This window comes from Scardinius erythrophthalmus (assembly GCF_964197995.2).
Source record: "Scardinius erythrophthalmus genome assembly, chromosome: 17".
Classification (NCBI taxonomy): domain Eukaryota; kingdom Metazoa; phylum Chordata; class Actinopteri; order Cypriniformes; family Leuciscidae; genus Scardinius; species Scardinius erythrophthalmus.
In genome coordinates, this window is record NC_138237.1 from 6,199,767 (window position 1) to 6,205,348 (window position 5,582).

Genomic DNA, 5,582 nt, shown 5'->3' on the forward strand with positions numbered 1-5,582 from the left:
TCTCAACATTTCAGTAACGGCTCAGACAGGATGATGACACACACACACACACACACACACACACACACACACACACCGTCCCTGAAGAGCTGAAAGCTTCGTTTGGCTTCTTTGCTTCGCAGCTGCTGATGTTTCTTCAACATTTTCCTCTCAATCTCTCTTATAACCAAAACAAAACACAACTATAATCTCCACTAAATATCATAGTGTCAAATCATAATAAATGAACACGACATCTCCTCCAAACAGTGTAAGTAGAAGCTTCAGAATATTTCTGTCTTTTGAATGTATTATTTTTATGATTGGTGGCTAACATGAATTAAAAACAGCTTTATTATAGATTTTTGAAATTCTCTAAATCATACAAATGATGCAGGACAAGCTACACACCGACATTTAATATATATGGAACTAATGCTTGACTTAGAAAACACCATAACTTTGGTATTTTGGCAGAGTCAAGAGTGGAGATAAGACAGAATGTAAACATACTAAAGCAGCGATTTGACTTAAAACACACACATTTATAATATACATCAGCTGCATAGTATAATATTAAGTACCTCTGTATCTTCTGTCGGCAGTGTTGCGGGTGGACCGGTGAAATGTATGAATATAACCCAACTGGCTGGGTTGTTTTAACCCAGTAAACATCAGGAATAACCCAATAGAGCGACCTTTAACCCAGTTACTAGTAAAATAGAGAACACAACCTTTGTTTAGAGGATAGCAGGGTTGTTATATGGTAAACTATAACTAAAAAATCAAATATTTAATTAAATAAATAATTAATACAATTATATCAGCTATATTTCCCAGCAGCATTTCTCATTTTCATTTAGTTTAACTTGATGTAGTAAAATAACTTAAATAAAATAAATAAAATCTATATAGACATATTAAAAAACATCTCTAAAATATCTAAAAATATGATATAAAAACTAATTCAAAATATTAATAAGTACTAATAGTATTCCAGTGAATGATACTAAAATAATATGATTATGAGACCATGGACTCATCACTGTAGTGTTGTAGGTGTGTTGTTCCTCTGTCCGTCCAGTAGGGGGAGTTACATCACAAACGCTCAGTGTTCTGATCCAGGGTCAGTCTCTCTGCCAGAACAGGCTGTGAGTTAAACACCTCTACTGGAAGCAGATCAGCCCGTTAGACAGACCGGGTGTGTGGGTTAGTGTCGCACTGAGAAATGAGATCAACTAATCCACAAGACACTGTCATACACACACTGCTTTCTTTAGCCAGTGTGTGTGTGTGTGTGTGTGTGTGTGTGTGAGAGAGAGTGTGTGTATGAGAGAGAGTGAGTGTGTGTGTGTGTGTGTGTGTGTGGGTGGCCTGGTAAACCCTACAGGGCTCTCAAGTTTTACCAAAAGCTTGGAGTGAGATCACATGCGGTTAGGGGAGGAGCCCTAATGGAGCCCCGCCCCCATATGTCCCCGCCCCCCAATTTGACCCATTGTTCATAATTAACCAGCCCAAATTGAAATTATAACAATTGGTAAATCTGATAAATGACAGAGCAATTCATCACATCCAATATACTCATTAATGTTATATTTCAAAATTACAAATAAGTTATACAAAAATATAACAAATTGCTCCAAACAGTTTGAAAAAACAAATCTTTTTGCATTTTGAATGTGTCTAGTCAAAATGGTATAATTATTTATTGTGTGGTGCATGGGACATTGTGAACAAATGACATATTAGAGTATTATTAAGGTGGGTGTGTGTGTGTGTGTGTGTGTGTGTGTGTGTGTGTGTACACAAGAGTACACACTCCAGCTTATGAAATGTGTTTTGTGTTTGAAAAATACAAATGCAATGGCAATGATTAATGTATGTTTTCACAGGATATAAAATATTACCCAGAGCACTCTGCTTTAATACATGTAGCCTTAATGTAACTAGAAAGACTATTAATACAGAATAATATATAATTTAAAATAAAATAAAATAAACTAATTTAAATGTATTTAAAATAAAATGAAGAAATACATCTTCATTCCTTCCCATACCCACTAACATTCCCTTAATTTAAGAAAACGTAAGCTAGCCAAACTGAGCCAAAGCTTCTGGCCTGGTTGCAGAGTTGTAGAGTTTTTGACTGCATCAATAATAATGAATACGATGGGCTATATATTAAATGTTCTAGCCTAAAAATGTTAGACGAGCTTTCTTCCAACTTACCTTCTCCATCACGACGTGTGTTCACGCGATGTTGTTGGTTACCTAGTAACGAACGTACGGTGGCCGAGAATGTTCCGTCAACTTCCGTGTGTTCGCGCATCTGTGTTGCCTTGTAACAAACGCAATCTGGCCGAGATACGTGCTGGCGGCAGGAAACTTCACTTTGTGTGCCTGCGCCTCGTATACAACGTTATATATAAAGCTCGCAGGACAACTTGGTTGACATTGCCTTTTCAGCGTGAGAAATACACGGTGTGGCGTGTGAGCGTGTGAACTGGTTGAATTGCGTGTGTCTCACGCCCAATGCGTGAGACTTGAGAGCCCTGACCCTATGTCAGGACAAAATGTCCCCACAAAGATGGCAATATCCGAAATCCGTGTGTGTGTGTGTGTGTGTGTGTGTGTGTGTGTGTGTGTGTGTGTGTGTGTGTTCTGTCTGGAATTGAAAACACTCATAATATATGATATTTGAGGAAACACTTTCATTCAAAAGTTTGGTGGAAGTAATATTTACAAAAAGAAGAAGAAGACTTCTTTTATTCATCAAGGACCCGTTAAACCGATCAAAAGTGACAGTGAAGACATTATAACGTTACAAAAGATTCTATTCTAAATAAATGCTGTTCTATTGAACATTCCGTTCATCAAAGAGTCCTGAATAAATGTATGACACTAGTGTACGTGTGTGTGGAGGGAAAGTTACAGTGACTGTGTGGATATGAAGGATATTAAATATCCATGTAATCAAGGCCGGACTTACCATTGGGCTTGACTGGGCTCAAGCCCATGGGCCCCGCCCAATAGGGGGCCCCGCCCGTTTACGTTTGATTTTTTCAATAATATGTCAGTTATTTAATTTTTCATTTAAAGTTTGTTGATTGGTCTAGCATTGTTACCTGGCCCTGCCCTGCAATGAAAAATATAATTTAGGTTTGCTGATTGCGATGGTTATTGGCAGTTACGTAGGCTAGTGCCTCGTTTACTGCCGAACCGTTGAAAAAAACCTGTCTGCATTAGACAGTAGCCGCGTTTCCATTACCCTTCAAATTGCGCAAATTGAAATTGAAATTGAAAATAAACACAATGGAAACAAGTCAATTTCGCAAAAACTCCCGTTTATCTAAAAAAAAAATGTTTACGCTCGCATGAGGTGGTTTTTCAGGCAATTCGATAAAGGAATATTTCGCAAAACTGCAATGGAAACAGTTTTTGCGCATTTACAGTCACCTGACTTAGAAGACGCAGCGTGTTCGAGGTCCATGTATAGCTACGCAAATAATAATAATTTTATATTATTTAATTATAACATTTAATAGGCTATATTTAGAAGACGCTTTTATGCAAAAAAGGAACAAAGCTGAGTGTGGAGCGCGCACTGCATGGCACTGCATGGGCGCGAACACTTGCATTTTCCTATCAACAGTGGAAACAACTTAAAATACTCTATCATTTCTGGTCATACAGAAAATAATAATACATTATTCCCAACTACTTTTATTTGTGTAAACTCACAATAACAAGAAACGTTGTGCTTTTGTAAAATAAAAGAAAACAATCAGACGCACTTTCATGATCTCCGTAAACTGGAGCTCGAGAACTGAAACAAAATATAGCCTGTGTAGGCTAAAGCTTGAAATGTCCACTTTAAAATGAACAAATTCGAATCGAAAGCTAATACCTTCTGATTAATCTGTATGAAATGTGCATTTCTCTCTAAAAGCGCATCTGCTTAACAGCGAAGATGGAGATGTGATTTTAGCCAAAGCAATAGTTTATTAATAATATTAATGGCTCTTCTCATTCAGCACTGCGGGAAAAACATCAATTTCAGGTTCTAATTTGGCCTTTGAAACCAGTAAAATCGACATGCTTTCCATATTAATTTGTGAATATTTTAAATGTTTAATAAAGGGGCAAAAAGTCATAAACAAAAATCTGAAAATTCGTCGATATTTACTTTTTTGCGCAGCAGCTGGTGTAGCCAGTTCAAATTAAAATGTTGGTGTTCAACTTTGCGCTTTAAAAAGACAACAACCGTTCATTTTTCGTTTTTCAATTACGGGTTAAAAAAGGAAAAACAAATGGACACAAAATAGCCTACATGGATCGTTTGGACAGAATACGAGACAGAGTTCTTCATTAAATTCATAAAAGAAACAATAATTAGCCTATAGGAATACTGGATTCTAAATCTCAAAGAAATGCCACAATCAAAACACATGTTTTCCAGGTAAATAAGTGTTTTATCCTCATTCTGACCAAGACATTTGTGCATTGCAATAAACTTATGATTACTTTGAACTTTTTTAATCATTATTTATTTATTGGAAAAAACTTTTTCAAGCTTCAATCAGTGGTCATATAAATAAATTATTACGTTTTTTAACATGTAACACTGTCTATCTATGGTACCAGTCACCTTTTGAAAGTAGCTTAGCACTTCAAATAACGATTGGATCGATTATATTGTTACGCCACCAGATGGCGACAAATGAGTTTTAAAAAACATTTGTCATTGAATCGTTCATTCAGGAGATTCGTTCAAAAATGCTGATTCATCTATGAAACAAGTGCATTTGATTGAGGAATTGAATCATTCATTCAAACCCAAGTTTTTTTTTATTTTTATTTTTTTTATAATTCAGATTAATTAAACATTTTTAACAGACTTCAGCAATTAACATAAATTGTGTTATTTTGTTTAGTTGTTTGTTCAGAATCGTGATCTGTATTTTTATACTCAGTTTATCCAGAATTGTGTAGCTCTAATACATAGCTTGTGTATGTATCATTTTGTTCTATTTAAAGTAATGTACAGTATAGAAGGTAGGACCCGAAAGTGACTCAAGCCCAGGGGCCCCCACCACCCTAAGTCCTGCCCTGCATGTAATGATAACCATAGAAGTATTTCAGGTGTGTTCAGTCTGAGGAGAAACTGCTGGTTTATCTGTTTTCTGTGACTGCAGCTTCATCACGCGCTTCTCGTTCGTCTGACGATGAGTGTGTGTGAAGGATTGCTGACTCAGATATCGACCTGTTCGTTTCTTCACTCTCAGTGCAGAGAGATTGATTCTCGGTCGTCGACACACACTAAAACCTGATTCTGCCACTGTGTGTGTTTCTCTGTCCTGCAGGAGTCGTATAGATTTACTGTGTGAAGAGACACAGTGTTACCCGTGTAGAGCTGAGATCACATTATTACTATGTAGGATTTGTGCAATACACACTTTTGAGTGTGAAGTGAGACACTTTGTCAGTATTGGGACGTACATGTAATCTGGTGTAACCTCAATGGCACATTTGTCATATCTATCATACTATTATCTATGACATGATATGCTAATCTTAATCATGCATGCTATTGTAATAAAAGA